Raw genomic sequence first — 17758 nt, 5'->3', positions numbered from 1 at the left:
GCTAATTTCCTTTGGTCGCTATTGTTCTGGTAGAGGTCCTTCAATGTCTTCCACATTGAATATGGAGTATCCTTCCCATGGAGACTTGACACAATATGGTCTTGAACTCCCTCAAGGATGATCCGTCTCACCCTCGCCACACGCTTCTTCCACTCAGCCAACTCTTGTGCATTAGTTGAACCTGGCTTTGGGATTTCTTGATCAATGAAATCCTTCAAGCCATTGTCTTCTAATATAGCCTCCATGCGATCTTTCCATGCTATCTAATTTGAGCTGCCTTCCAAGGCATACTCGAGTCTCAAGCCATAGAATGTCATTGGCCAACCTTGAAGTATCATAAGAATTCGATTTTCACCTGCAACCCCGAACTTCAAACTTCAAATTCTCTTCTCCGTATACTGTTCACAGTTCCAATAAACTATGCTCTGATACCATGTAGAATATCCTGCTTTTAAAGACTAGCATCTGTTCACAGTTCCGATAAACTATGCTCCCAGTTACAGACATGAGGGATACAAAATGCTTTTAAAGGCCAGCATCTCTTCTTGATGCAACAAAATTGGTCTCTTTCCATTGGAAGTGGCTGTTTTTTCCACCAATAATTCCAAAAGCCCTAAAGATATTTGGAGGTGGTGGGAAGTTTTGCAGGTTTTGCATAATGTTGAAATCTATGTTAAAGAGAAGTAACGACATGGTATATGGTTTACTCCGTGGTGAGTTGAATAGAAACACATTACACCCATTCATGCGTTTTGATAGGTACTAAAAAAAAATACTAGCATGTCATTAAGAAAAATAAAAAATAAAATCACAACATCATGTTATATGGGTAGAATAATTAAATTAGTAATTGAATAATTAAATATGTACTTACTTTTTTAATATTTTAAATATATATATATATATATATATATATTTAAAGCACTTATTTGTAACAATTTAGACTTGTGTTTGTGTAGGTTGATGGTAAAGGATTTTCCATCTTTGAGAAGGTAATATTGGTTGGTTTTCTACATGAAAATTGTATTCCATATGTACATAAAGGGACTTTCAAAAATCACTCCACATACATCAAGGAGAGTTACATTTACTTCTACTTCAAAAATAAAATCAACATTGATAGCAAATCTAATTTTGCACTATTTGGTTACTTTCATTTTTGCATCCTTATTTACCCATCCCAAAGGATATGGGTTTGGACGATCACAAACTTCCAAATCCAATTTGTTGACCAACTCCAATACAATGAGATTCATCTGCGATCTTGAGTCAAACAGAGCATTAATCTTTGTCTTTTTAACCTGTATATTTATATGAAAGACTTTAGTCTTTTTGTTCTCTTCCTATCACTGAAGGATACTCAAATTCACCTCCTACACTGATGTACAATCAATCTTCTCATCTACGTCCAAGCTACTTTCAACCTAATTGCTCGAATCAATGGCCATGAGGTTCTTCTTCTTTGCATATTTCCTTTTGTTATTTAGGTTAAGCTCTGGATGCAACTTCCAACACTTCTCCTCTATATGAATATCAATGTTACAGTGGTTGTAGTGGTTTCTAAGATATTTGAATTGGTGTGTTGTGGTTGTTGTCTTTTTATCTTTTACCCCTCTCCACTTCTTCTTCCCCTCCTTAAAAGCATCTCGGTGCTCCTTCTACTTTGACCCACTTAATTTCCCTTTCTTTTGACCTATGTTATCCAAGTAGTGTGCTTGTAAATGAAGCTTCATCTAACAATCTTGGTTTGAATAACATCAGTTGTTTCTATTGATGACTATGTAGACCCCCCAGATATTTGAGGAGTACATATGGGTTCTATAGGGAGATACCTAGCATTATGGCCATATTTTATAACTTTGTAGTGTAGTCCTATACACTCTACCCTTGATTCTGCATAAAGTAATGTCATTGGATCCATTGGTCCTCTACAAACCCGATAGGGTAAAACTATGACTTTATGAGGGTTTTAAAGTCCTCCCACTTTGTCACTAAAGGATCTCCCTCCAACCTCAAGGTCATTGTGTGGCTTTCCCACTAGGTCAGTGCATGGCCCGCTAATTTTAGTTGATCAAAAAAAATATTTTGTTCTCCCTCTATATGATGAACACTAAAACAAACTTCTATTTGTTGCAACCAATGATTTAGCTTTAGAGCATCAATCTCACATTAATATAGCTTAATGTTAACCTTTTCTTCCATTTTGAATATAGACTATAAATGGTTCACAACACTTGAACTGGGTTCATCTTTTTCGAGTTCTTCCTTTGGCTCCTTCTCTTTTTATTCCCAATCTCCTGATCTCCCCTATGATCAAACAATTGTGTTAGAACCCCCATACTCTTCAAATAGCCTAAGCTTATTGGCCATGGCCACCATGAGGAGGTGCACATTATAGTTTATATCTGCAACTTGTGCTTTTAGTCATGCAAACCTCTCATCTGCAATATCATGAGGGTTATTGACAGATTCATTTGCCATGGCTAAGGTTTTATGACTTTTGGCTTAGCTAATCTATATCTCTTGCAATATCCACAATATACCCCAAGGAAACTTACTCTAACACCAATATGATCCATAAACTATCGTGGATATTCCAATAGATAATATGCCACAATAGATCTACTAAAATATATTAGAAAATCTGAAGTCTATAGTATGGACATTTATTCCTCCTTAGATTTTGAGATCTATTAATTATTTATTGTGTATGTATGCAAATTATAATTATGTAGAAAAGAGAGAATATTGAAATAATAACTCACAAACAACAATTAACATAAAATATAACCTAGGAAACCCTTTCAAGAGAAAACCCAACTAGAATGTGAGGCCACTTTACTCTCTTTCTCTGAATGGAAAATGGATGCAAGTACAAAGAAGTGGGGCTTATGGCCCATGGGCTACTAAAATGCACAAATCCTCTCTATTTTATCTCTCCATGTCCTCCCTAAGTTACTCTTCTCATCTATGGAACAAAATTCACTTGAATATAATGGAACCCCTTTTCCTCCTAGTGGCCCAGTTATAACACAACTTGATAGCCTACTAATGATTAAGTTTGACTCTGTCAACTCTTAACCAAAGTTACAATATTGAATCTTCTAGATTTTTCTTCATCATTATCACGTGGCTACCTCGTTTTGCATGAATAATAGGGGTTGATGTGACATCCTCTCGAATTATGGTGGTCAAAAGAGGAAGGTCAACTTCTGAGTGACATAATTTTTACATACAGACTTCGATTGAGGTGATTCTTGCATAGTTTGAAAGGTATCTATGTCTACAATAGGAAAAAAACTGTCATACTTCTGCAACAAAGTTGCCTCAAACTTCTACTAGAAGGTTTCAAAGCCCAATTCACCAAACCAAGTCCCACCGATAAAAATGGTCTTGTGAGCTAATTCCTCCAAATTTTCCACTCTAAAAACATCGAGATGGATGAACAAAAAAATATAATGATCCAACCTAGATAATTTTTCCAACAAAAACAAATAAGTAATTTTATCAAAGATGCTTTTGAATAACATAAAAAAATGAGTATATTGCAAGTTGAGACATCCTCAAAATAAGTGACAACAAAGATACAAATATAAATTTTATTGTATTTCTTTATATTTTGTCTCATAGATACCATGTGATCACTCATGGATGTAAATAAAATATTATCTTCATATATATATTATATCCATGTAGTCTTAAGATTGTAAGGCTGGCGAGTAGAAAATCAATGCTAATGCTTGAATTTCTTATTGCCCATTAAATGGTTTTGTTTTACTAGTTTCACAATATTTTCATAGATAATAATATTCAAAATTTAGCCACTAATCAATATCAGGATTGTTTAAATGCTTAAAGACATAATACATGTAAACAATGTGTCCTTGATATGTTTTTGAAATAGTTATTGCTCCCTAATTGTTATAGAGTGTTAGCAATGCATATACATTCAAATAGAAAAACAAAAAACAAACAAAAAAAAGATACAAGGCAATATAATGGAGAATTTTCCATTGCTAATTAGTAATGTAATTTAACCTTTTACACAAACTAAATAAAAAACACACCTCACATAATAAATTTGACACCCATGTTGATACCAATCTCCTAAATTCCATTAAAATGAGAATGAAAATAATTCTTAAAATGCACCATGCAATGCGCTAAACATCCATGCTGAGAGTACTAACATTATTCAAGATGGAGCTTCTAACAAATTGCCAAAAAAGACTAATTAATATACAATTATAGTGCATTTGATTTTTTAACCGGTGAGCAAGGTTCAAACATTTGGTTCAACCCTTTAAACATAATATATTAAATGATCTCATGGCCCATGTACATATAAGTTTATTAAGGTCCACTTTCATATCCTTCAACTTTAAAAGCCACGTGCACATAATTCATGGATCAAAACCACCCTCATATCTTTCACTTGTAAATCCTCTAGAATTAATTCAATCGATTGAACCATCTGCCAAAAATAGTCCACTCCACATCCTTTGTTTTTAAAACTCATACAGATATAAGTGAATTAAAACCCACATCCATGTACTTCACTTCTAAAATTCGCAAGGATTAATTCAATAATTGAACCATACACCAAATACAACTAACCTCCATACCTTTTGATTTTAAAAACCTATTGAAAAATAGGTATATCATAGCCAACATTGTGTCCTTTACTTTAAATGCTAAAAATTAGTTTTATCACTTAAATCGTTTACCAAAAACATATTAACTATATAGATAAAGAGACGATAAATTATTAATTCAAATCTAACAGGAACCATTAAAATTCTACAACATAAAACTTAAACTTATACAACTTAAAAATAAAAGATATAAAATTTAATTGATGTTCAATAATATTTATCATTTTCATATTTATAATAGCAATAGGGTAGATCTATCTTAACTCTACATCTATCATGATTAAAGAGGGATTAAATCCCTCAAGGTGTAAATATTTTCTCAAGTTTCTTTAATTTGAGAAAAATTTTCACTTCGAGAGATTTGATCCCTATGGACAATTGATAAATTCATAGTTAACATTGATTACTTTGGCTATATTACAACTACCTAGATCCAACTTAACCCCAGATCCATCAAGCGTGATATTACAACTAGCCTAGATCTATCAAATGTTGAGAGGGATCAAATCTATCAAGTTGTAAATCTCTTTTTGATTGAAAGAAATGTTTTGATTTATATATTTGATCCCTCTTGCCACCTAATAGATTTGAGATTAAAATGGATCTAGGATGGTTTCTATTAAATTACAAATTGTTATAATGATATTTCAATATTGAACAATTAATATTAGTTTTCTTTTATTTTTCTTAAACTATAGCTACGTAATAAATAAATTTAAGTATTGTAGTATTTTATTTATGAAATTCCATTTGCCACTTTAGTTTTAGTGAATAAAAGAGTTTTTTAACTTTTCATTTTCAAATAAAATCTTGAAGATGCATTTTCATAGTAATAATAAGAGTGTGATCTTTATAATTATTATTATTATTAGTATGGCTTATACTTTTATAGTTATTATCTTTAATTGTGCAACTTTATTATTATTATTAACCAAAACAAGAAATTTGTATTACTAGAAAACTTTGTGATGAGTGCATCAGGTACATTAAGGCAGGGTTGATTCAAGTAGTCTGTTGAAAGGCATCCTTAACCAAAAAGTAGTTGTTTCCTCAAAATTTCTAATATCTTGTATGTCTAAATTATCTTTTTGGTAGGGAATTATATAACAGAATACATTCAAAATTTCACAATACCTGCAAAGCATATTGATTCATCTTGTTATCTCAAAATCAAGCCCTGGAAGGCTGCAACCCAGGAAGACTTCAAGTAACTATTTCACACCAATCTTTTGACTAAGGCTTAGCCTCCTTAGCCTGAGAGGGCTCTCTCAAAGGATTATTGATTTTGACTATTAATAAGATGGCTAACTCTTGTGAATAACATTGACAAATAATGAAGGCTGGACAAACATTACATAAGTTTCCATTGGGCCTATGGAGTCAAACATACTACAGCAAACAATGATGATGCCTTACATAGAAGTCAGGGCATTTAGCATTTGGATGTTCAGAATACCACTTATATAAAACCACAGTTTACAAAGACATACAGGAAGTCAGAGCATGATCAATGAATTCTGAGTGATTATGCATTTGCACAACTGTAAAAGAACACTAAAGAAAATATACCATCACACATTCTGAACAAGAAAATCCCTTATGAATCTTGAGAAGTAAAACAGTCATTTATATTACTGAACTCTGTTTTTACATAAGCCAAAACAGTCCTCTGTTTTATAAAATATCCAACCCTCATTACATCACTGTCTTAGCTATATATAGAATTCTTATTCTACCTAATTCGAGATTCCTCCTCCAGCATGAGGGGAATTCAATAACTACTTTTTATGACACATATCTGCTTTGCAACAAACTATTAAATACAATAAGTGCTAATTGGAGTTCTAAAGAGTTCTAATTTGACTATGACTCTAACTCTATCTTCTTCGTAGAATGATTCCTCCTTGTTCTTTGACACCTGGTCTCCTTTGGCTGAGATGGCTGAGATGAGTATTTAATGCTCCATGTTGGCTTTGGATGCTGAATGCTTTAACTGCTCAGTGATGTTAGGTGATATTCCTTGCTTTTCGGTTCCATTTCTCCATAACTTCGAATATACAGCAGCATGTCTTTTAGCCCTTTTAATAACCCAAAAATATAGAACACCACCATGTTCCTGATGTGTTGGAGGCTTCATCGATGGCCAAGTGTGCAAGCCAAAATTCCTTGTATGCAACTCATTCAATACCCTATGACCGGTAATAAAGTGGCTTTATAACAAAAACTTTAAACTTGAGTTAAAGCATTCCACCTTTTAAAGGTACACCTGTCTTGATCTGAATGGTTGTGATGGCTTCATTTGGTCTCTTACATATCCTTTAGGTGTTTTCTTTTGAAAATTCCCGCACATATTACCAAACTGTTTGTCTGCGTTGAAAACACCACCTACAGCAGTTTCGTAGCGCGCTACGAAACTGCTGAATTGTTTAAACAGCTTGTCTTTGCCCTGAGGTATTTACCGCCTAGACATTTGATTGCCAAAACTCCTTTTGATCTTTGATACATATAGCAGGGATCTACATGTCCTCAAAACAATAAAACTAAGCAAAATTTGACAAAATTTGGAACAAAACCTTTCTTTGAACAACAACTTCATTTAGCAGCTAACTGGCCCAGCTGTGCCTTCAAGTCTTCAACTTTCTTCCTCATAGCTCTATTAACTTTGCTGAAGATTGATAATTTTGAAGGATCCCTTGAAGATATTCCCTTTTCAACACTTCCACTTGCAGTTCAAAACTAGTGTCTTAGATTGGATTATTTAGCTTCAGCTGCTACGAAACTTCTGTTCTGGCTGAAAAATATGTCTTGGGACAGAGCTCATAATTTCTCACAGAAAACGTATTTAGAAAAACTGAAGGAGGTTTTTGTGAACCAATCCGTGCTCAACAAAAACCTCTCTTGGTTTTTTGAAACACCTTCCCTACCGCCCAGAATCTATCTTTGAAAAGCAGGTGTAAAACAGGAGATGAAAAATTGCATCTACAACAATTTCGTAGCGCAACTTTGGTCATTAATTTCTCTCAGATCGTAATGGATTTGAGGAAACTGAAGGGGTTTTTTCTAGTTCAGTCTGTTAGGAATAAAAACCTCTTTCCATTTCCCAAAATAGGCTTTCAGTTGCTTTAGAGACCTCCTGGAAGTTGACTAGTAAACGCAGAAAGCAGAGTTTTTTATGCTAAAACAGGCTGCTACAGGGGTTTCGCAGCGCGCTGCGAAACTGCTGTGTAATTTCAAAAACACAGCTTAGGATCAAAATCTAACTTTCTTGTGTCTTTCCTTTTACTGCAATGACTTTTCCATTTGACATGAAATTGTTCAACATTGAATATTTAGACACCATTCTTCAAGGTAAGTATCAAAAGGTAATTTGTCCAAAATTAGGAATTAGCCTTACTTCTATCATCTTTATGCAGCTGTGATGATGTTTCCTTAGCCCTAGGGCTAAATTACTTGCTTAATTGAGGAGCTGCCTCGCTTGAACTTGATGAAGATTTCTGATCTCTGCTCACCATGGGCTTGTTTGCTCAAACTAAGAATTGTATCAAATGTATATTGCATGAACACGACCAAGATCAACATGAATATGTCTAGGATCAATTAACCTTTACCTTACCCTTTTTCTTTGAGAATTTTGTCAGTGATAACACATCTATGAAGGGGGATAATTTATGTTTGGAAGCTCTTGTGCACTATAGTTGCTAGACGAGGAGCGTTCCACATGGCTCTTATTGAGTGATAGCTACAATTATTACACTTGCTAGTGGAGACTAACTACCTCATCTTTAACTCTTTGCATGGACGTTCTTTGTTCAACTAATAGGTCCATACATGCGGTTACATTGGTTATAATTTGGCTAACTCAAATTTATAGATTTTGAACATCATCTTGTAGAAGGGAAACACGATCCATTAATTGTTCTAAATCCTCCCTAAAGGGTGCCATACTTATCTAAATCATTCACAAACCCAATCAAACAATAAGGAGTAGAGTTAAGCCTTTATACACTCAAACTCCATTTTTTCTTTGACCCAAAAAAAAAATTTGGTTGCACAGAACAAAGTGCCTTTATAACCAACTAGACTATTAACTACCTCATCATGACAACTATCTATACCCTTGTCCAAATTATCAAAATTTGAAACCCAATACTAATCATATTACACCAAATTCCCCTCAGAAAGATAAGAGGATTTACTTGAAAGGATAAGTACTCATTGTAGGAGAAGCATATCACAAATTTACCATCAGAATGAACTAATAGAGGGAACATTTTAGAGTCTAGGCAAGCTTGGAGACCACTCTTCCCCTTTACATCACATGGATCCCAATTATACCCTCCAACTGGTTCTTTGCCACTCCCAACTCTTTAGAATTGGACCAATTCTTTGAATACTCACTCTATCCAATTGCCTGTTTCGACCAACACTAATACATTATAGATAGTGCGCCAAATGCCCCAAAAAAAGATAAGAGGTTTCACTTGAAAGGATCAATATTGATTGCAAGAGAGGAATATCACAAGTTTACCTTTAATATGAACTAACAACATAAGTGATTTAGAGTTTGAGTGAGCTTAGAGACCACTCATCCCCCTTACATTACATTTAATCCAATTATACCCCTCAATTGGCTTATTTTGAATTCCAACACTAGAGAATTGGACCAAATCTTTGGATACCCATTTTGGCCAATTGGTTGTTCCAACCAACTCTAATACATTACTAGGTGCATTCAAATATAAGAGATAAAAGTTTCCTTTTCCCCCAGGCTCCCCTACTCCTCTTGGATTGAAATTTACCCATTTGTAACATCCAAAACTCTCAATACAATCCTCAGTACCATAACTCTTATCCAAGACTCCAAATATCATATTTAACCATGTGCTTGTCTAAACCAGAATAGCAACCAATGTAAAACGGGAGACTGCTAATGAAAATAATAAAAATTCACCATTAGCTCACTAGCTTCCATGCAAATTTTCAACTTCAAGTGTCTCCATAATTGACCATCTCCTTAACCTCTAAGATGTATGGAATTTGTCCCTAGCTTGTTGCTTGCCTACATCATTACATGTACACTCTTACTTTTCAACTAATACCTTATCCATTATGTGAATTACATCACCTAGATTTCCTTAACATGAGAGTGGTCTGCCTAAACTGAGCCATAAACCCAGAAACGGGGCCATTAAAACTCATTATCCCATTTGCTTTGTCGAAGTATAGAAGCACCTCCTAGATCTCACGTCTTTTGAATATTGTCATTATCTCACACATCAATTGAACTATGGCAGGATTGAAACCCATCTCTGTACAATACATCCCCCAATTTTAGAAAAATAACATTTGAACTAAAGGCCTATCTTTTCCTAGTAGACCTTCTTATTTCATAATGGCCTAGGCATGGCGCAACATCCTCTTGGGTGCCACATGGCACACCCAACTCATAAGAAAATTTCCCATCAAATACAATAGAAGGGGCTTTAGGACTTGGACTTAATTTATTCTATGTGTTCTTTGTGCTAACAAGGTGTCAATTTTAGCTAAGGAGTCAATTAAAGAATTATGTTGTCTTAATATATGATGAATCTCATAAGAATTTAATGTTTCCTTCAAATCTTCTTAAGGATTGCCTTTAAGTCCAAATATTTTGGGAGAGTCTCCTTAATTAAACTATGAATAAGGATTTGTGAACCTTCACCAATCAAAAGACCAATAATTTGTCTTTCCTGAGCAAGTATTAAGCCCTCAAGAAGGTTGTAGGCTTCGATATGATTATTTGAGTGATGTCTTAGGCCCCAAGAGAAGATTAATTCTATTGTTTCATTAATATAGCCCCTTGTGCTCTTGTCACCCATATTATTATTATTATTTATTGCTTTTTACTTATTATTATTATTTTAATTTAATTACATTATGATTTGTCAATTATTTTTTGTTAATTATGATAAAGATTATTGAATATATTTTGAAATTTATATTTTATACTTTTAAGTTTTAAAAGTTTAAGTGTTTAAGTTGGAGTTAAGATGGATCTACTATGTTTTATAAAATAATAATAATAATAATCGAATTTTAAGATCACGGTCAAGTCCATTGTTTATGGGACAAGGGACCCACCTCCATGCAACGATTTGAATTTTGACTCCTAAAGTCTAGAAAGGTGTATATATATGCTTTATGTTGAATCTATGTTAAGCACTAAAAAATTACACATCTCCTTTACAATAAAAGAATTGCATGTGTATAAAACCTCGTTGTAAACATTGAAATACTTTGTTTATTGTTGAATTATACAATGAGCTTCATGTTGAACGTTGGGATGTATAAAACACGTATATGTGAAATAGTATTTTTTTAACTCTCAATGACCATAGAGAGAAATATTTTATTTATGGTTGTTATTGAAAATTTTGTTTTCAATTGTTATTCTATTTATATAAAAAGTTGATATCGAAATACTTTTGTTTGAAGTTGACATAAGAATATTTTATTTATGATGGACATTAAAATATTTTTTGGTTATTAATTTTTTGTTTTTTTTTTAATTGTAACATGTTTCAATATTAAGTGGTAGAAGGAATAATACATCTATTTTATATTGAAATGTGCAACACAATCTGTACACCTTCTTAAATTTAATAGTCAAATCAATCACAAGAAAATAGATTCTTTGGTGTGACTTTAAAGTGGTCTTAAAATTATTTTCTTACTATTATTATTATTATGAAATGGACCTTAACCTTAAAATTAAATTATTATTATATGTAAGTTATCCATAACTATTTTATTTAAAATAGATATTAAAATATATTATTTATGGTCAACATTCAAATATATTTTTTATTAATACTTTATTCTTTTCGTCAATTATAAACTTCATATTTATCGCATTCAAGGTGAAAACAATTACAGACATCTCCCTCGTAATTAGTGATAGAAAATGCTTTTCAAAAACAATCATCTCTTCTTAATGCGACAAAATGTTTATTGTGTGGAGACCTAATGTGCCCAATTGGTCTCTTTCCAACTAATAATTTAAACACCAAAATATTTGAGTAGGGGTGCTTATAAGTTAAGCTTGCTATACAACGACTTTTTGTGCCCGAAACAAGAAGAATATAATCTTCCCTCACATTAGAAGTGGCATGTTTTCCAGTAATAATTCCAAAAACCCTAAAAATATTTGGAGGTGGTGGGAAGTTTTGCATCTTCTGTGTAATGTTGAAATCTAAGTTAGAGAGAAGAAACATCATGACTTAGGGTTTACTACATGGTGAGTTGAATAGAACATGCTTAACTTCCTCTTGTGGATCCGCTAACTTTGGCGATGAGTCTGTTTACTAACACCTGGAGGTTTTGGTGTAATGACAATCGTGATTCTAACAAGTGATATCAAAGCCAAAGATCTCGAGTTCAAATCACACTTGGCTCTTGTTGGAGGGGGGGGAGGTGAGGAGATTGTTGGACATTGGATAAACCAATGTTCCCTGTTTGTTTTGTGACATGTGCTTAACTTCCTCTCGTAGATCCATTAACTCTAGCGATGCACCTGTTTACTAACACCTGCAGGTTTTGGTGTAACGTTAATTGTGATTCCAACACTCTTCCTCCTTACATTACTTGTAATCCAATTATACCCTCTGATTCATTTACTGCCACTTATAACACTAAAGAATTGGACAAAATCTTTGGATACTTATTCTGGCCAATTACCTATTCCAACCAACTCTACTACATTACTAGGAGTATTCAAATTTAAGAGATAGAATTTTCCTTTTCCCTGAGCCTCCCCTACTCCTCTTAGATTGAAATTGACCCAATTATAACCTCCAAAGATCTAATACAATCCCTAGTACCATAACTCTTACCCGAGACTCCAAAAAACATATTTAACCATGTGCTTGTCTCTACCAGAATAGAAACCAATGTAATTCAGGAGATTGCTAATGATAATAATCAAAATTCACCATTAGCTCGCCACCTTCCATGCAAATTTCCAACTTCAAGTGTCTCCACAACTGACCATCTCCTTACCCTCCAATATGTATGGAATTTGTCCCTAGCTTGTTGCTAGCTTACATAATTACATGTAAACTTTTGATGTTCAACCAACATCTTACATGTTCTGTGAATTACATCACCTAGATTTCCTTAACATGGGATCAATCTACCCAAACTGAGCCATAAACCAAGAAACATGGTGCCATTAAAACTCATTGTCCATTTTCTTTTTCGAAGTATAAAAGCACCTCCCTGATCTCACGTCTTCTGAATATTGTCATTATCTCACACATCAATTGAACTAGGGAAGGATAAAAAACCCAGCTCTAGACAATGCATCCCACACTTGTAGAAAAGTAACATTTGAGCCAAAGGCTTATCTTTCCCCAGTAGATCTTCTTATTTCATAATGGCCTATGCATGGCCCAACCTTCACTTCCGTGCCACATGGCACACCTAACCCATAAACAAATTTCCCATCAAGTATTATGGAAGGGGCTTTAGGACTTGGACTTCATTTATTCTAAGTGTTCTTCATGCTAACCATGTGTCAACATTAGCTAAGGAGTCACCTAAATAATTGTGTTGTCTCAGTATATGATGAATCTCATAAGAATTTAATGTTTCCTTCAAATCTTCTTAAGTATTTCCTTAAAGCCCAAAACTTTTGAGAGAGTCTCCTTAATTAAAATATGAATAATGATTTGTAAGCCTTCAACAATCGAAAGACTAGTAATTTGTCTTTCTTGAGCAAGTACTAAGCCCTCAAGAATGGTGTAGGCTTCAATATGATTATTTGAGTGATATCTTAGGCCCCAAGATAAGATCAATTCTATGTTTCATCATGGCAGAGTATTTGCCACCTGTGTTATTATTATTATTATTTATTACCTTTTACTTATTATTATTGTTATTTTAATTGAATTACATTATGGTCTGTTAATTATTTTTTGATTTAATGTCTCACTAGGCCTCTAAGCACAACAAATATGAAGATGATAAATATTATTGAATATACTTTGAAGTTTATATTTTATACTTTTAAGTTGTAAAAGTTTAAGTGTTTAAGCTGGAGTTAAGATGGATCTACTTTGTTTTATATTCATAATAATAATAATAATAATCAAATTTTAAGATCACAGTTAAGCCCATTATTTGTGGGACAAGGGACCCAACTCCATGCAATAATTTGGCTTTTGACTCCTAAAGTCTACGAGGGTGTATATATATGATTTACGTTAAATCTATGTTAATCGCTAAAGAATTACACATCTCCCCAACAATAGAAGAATTGCACGTGTATAAGACCTCTTTTTACACATTGAAATAATTTGTTTGTTGTTAAATGATACAATAAACTCCATGCTAAGCGTTGGGATGTATAAAACAAGTATATGTGAAATAGTATTTTTTTTACTCTCAATGACCATATATATATATATATATATATATATCTTAGGAAGGGAGAGAGATTGAATCGGCTCTGCGATAACTATGGCCTCCGCTCGCGTCGGCAAACCCTCAGGTGCAGCTTGGGCCATACCCGGAGCACAACGAGTAAGGAATATTTGTTATCTACAGTGGACAGGGAGTATAAGGAAATCGGAGGTGCGATTCTGCCCTGACCTGGTGAATAAGGGTTTTCCACAGGAGGCGAAGAAAACCGATAAACCCTTGATCGGTACAGGCGAGAGGGAAGAGTTTATGAAATGGACCGGCCAAAGGACAGTCCGCCCCAAAGCCGTAGCTGCCGGAGTAAACATGAATGACGGAGGAACTGTCTCAAGCAATAATGAAGACCCCAGGTTGGTAAATCGCAGACCCTATCAAAGGTATGAAGGAAATCTCCAGTCCTTTGCATATCAGATTGACGATCTATTTTATTATGATGCCAATCTGGATATTCCGCTGCCATTGAGCCCAAATTGGGGGCCATACCCATCGCTCTGCAGCACCATGTACAGATCGAGTCCCGGGAAGTTAGATCTGAACAATCCTGTGGCAGATCGACTATATTGGGCAACGCTCATCCTGCCTATGCACAGACCGAGCTTTGGGCTCTCCGATCTAGACCACCGCATGATAGATCGTCTCCATATCTGGTCAGATCCAGAAGCCCAACCACTGATCAGGGGTGAACAAAAGACGCGGAACAAAACCTCTGCTATAGATCCGCCGAATACAAGCTCTGGATCCCCGGCAAGAGGATACCAAGTGCTTTTAAAGCTCCCAGCAGGTAAAACGAGACTAATATGGGTAAAAGAAACCGATACTGTTAAGCAAATGCAGGAAATCATAATGCAACAGTTGGGATACCCCATTAGATCACAAAATCTGATACATGGGGGCAGAGCACTTCAAGATACAAAATACCTCTGGGAATACCAAATCGTACCTCTGTCAACAATCATTCTCAATCTGAGAATAAGAGGGGGTGCATCCGTCAAGGACAGAAATCCCTACAGGGCTTAAGGAAGTGGTACTGGTTCAGGGAAAAAACCGGGCAACATATCCTTCAAAAATATCCTACAAGGGAAAAACACAGAAGAAGCAGCACCAAACCAAACAGGTATGGATGCCAGGCCCTACATTGTGGAATAGCTGAATCATACTCCCGAATACAACATAGATACACCAAAAATAGATGAGCACTGCAATACATATGAAAGACAAGCAATAATATGCAGATTTAATAGCTTTTGGCCCAAACCGATGGATCTTTTCCACTGGATCTTCACGAACTGGACCATGCAATGCGAAATACATCTCTGTTCCAAAGGGTTTTTTATAGTAAAATTCCTATCAACAATCGACAGAGACACAATAATACAGGAAGGACCTTGGTTCTGGGGATCCACAGGACTCTTCATCACACCTTGGTTCCCAGAATTTGATGCAAACACAATGGTCGTTTCCAAGATGCTAGTTTGGGTGAGATTACACAATCTCCCAATACATCTCTGGAATGATCAAGTACTAGCGGGAATTGGAAACACTATTGGACACTACATCAAAATGGACACCCAGAGAATGGAGGAACGAATTTATACTTTTGCACGAATATGTGTGGAAGTTGATCTCAGCAAAGGCCTGCTAGATCAGATTCAGCTGAAGCATAAACAGAGGAGCTGGACACAGATTCTAGACTATGAAAACACAGCTTTCAGATGCTGCATATGCCGACAAACAGGTCATCTTCAAAGCAAGTGTCCAGTAGCCAAAAAAGATAATCGAAGAAAGAAGAAAGCTGAAAAGCAAGCAAAGGGATGGCAATATCCCCCACCCGCTTTAGATGACGAGGAGGAAGAAGAGATGGATTTTGATAACCTAAACCAGACTAATCAGATGAATTAAGAACCAATAAAGAAAGACATAAATCCACAGGAACATATAGATACAGCACGGGTAATTTCAACAGATACTATGGATATGACCAGAAACAAACGTCAACACATATCAGAATCGTCAGATTCTGATAAGGAAAATCCACAACCTGTAGCTGAATCAGCACTAGCACTTATAACTCCAACAGAATCACTGGGGGTTTGGAAAAAAGTTGAGAAGAAAAAAGGGCGAAAAGTTTGACTTTTCCCCATTTGTACATAATTCTTTTTCTTATTTTTCTGTGTCACATGTTATTCCTTGAATCCGTACACCCTGCGTGGTGATGAAGGATCATTGCATATTCTCTTAGCACAATTTTTGAAATCTGTTTACAGCATATGCCAGAAGGCATCTACAACATGTAATTTTTCAATCATAATGAAAGATTACGATTTTTCCAGTGGAAAAAAAAAAATATATATATATATATATATATATATATATATCTTAGTGTACAAAAAGCATTTCTCGTTAAGAAATTTTTTATTTTCAATTGTTATTTCTCTCTCTATATATAAAGTTGATATTGAAATGCTTTTGTTTAAAGTTGACATAAGAATATTTTGTTTAAAGATGAGTCCCTCCCCATAGTCAGTCTATAAATTCTCTTGTAGGCAGCTTATGCGTCTCAGTTCGACAATTCGAGAGATGAACTTGGGTTTGAAGGTTTGTGAAGGTGCTTGGTTCTGGGGTCATGGCATCCCATTGGGGCATTGGTCTCAACTAAGAAGCAAGGAAGTTGTGGTCTGCCTCTGAGCTTGAGTTTTATATTGCCTCTTGGTCTACCCTTGGGACCCTGGAACCTGGACAATTGTGGTTCACCTTCAAAGGCTTCTACAGCACTGGTGGCCATTATTGGCTCCTACCTTATCTCTGTAGGCTCGTCTAAGTTCTCTCAGGCGGGTGAATGGTGTTTTAATTTTAGGAATTTGGCTTCATGGTTTTGGAATTACTCCTTTGCATGCAGGAAGTTGCACTCTCCTCTCCCCTAATCGGGGTTGCACTCGTGGCCAGTGGTATGCCTTGAATTTTCCTACAAAGGCTTCTCTGCCTTGTGCTCTGGTCTGGAAGGTCTTAGATTCGTTTGTCTCTTTGGGTTTTGGTGGCAATTTGGAAGTTTGTATTGTAGTTGGGCAATGACCCTGTGGTTTTAGGTTTGGATGCGTCTTTTGTAGGTGGAATACAACATCCTTTGTGGCCTCCTCCTGTTGTTTACTGCCACCTACTATTGATTTTAACATGCCCTGCCAACGGGGCCATCCTTTCCAAGCGAGGGGTCAGCCAACTTAGGCTGGTCATCCCTGAGCCTAGGCACTCTTCATCTTCCGCCAATTCAACCAGTCGAGAAACCGAGGATGTTGAGGCTATTTCTCTAGCCAATTCTCTAGGCAACCTTGTAGCACCGACCTTATTGAACACTATAGTAGAACAGTTGAGCCACCTTCAGCTTGATATCAATATCCTCATGGACCACTGGTATGAGGACCACAATGAGATTGTCGTGTATATGACAGATATTCAGTACAATCATAGTGAAATCCTGGAGAAACTGGACAACCTTCGGTGTAGTCAACGATGTACTAATGACCATCTTTGTACCTTGGAACCTTGAGTGGAGCACTTCGACTTCCACATTCATGAACATGTTGGGTATTTCGCAGCTCCCCCTATAATGCCTCCCCTATAATGTATGTAATGTGTCCTCACTGGTATGC

The sequence above is a fragment of the Pinus tabuliformis genome, chromosome 8 (genome assembly GCF_031772625.1).
Source record: "Pinus tabuliformis cultivar Carrire ecotype Pingquan chromosome 8, CPIR1, whole genome shotgun sequence".
Lineage (NCBI taxonomy): Eukaryota > Viridiplantae > Streptophyta > Pinopsida > Pinales > Pinaceae > Pinus > Pinus tabuliformis.
This window is presented reverse-complemented; position numbering follows the sequence as displayed.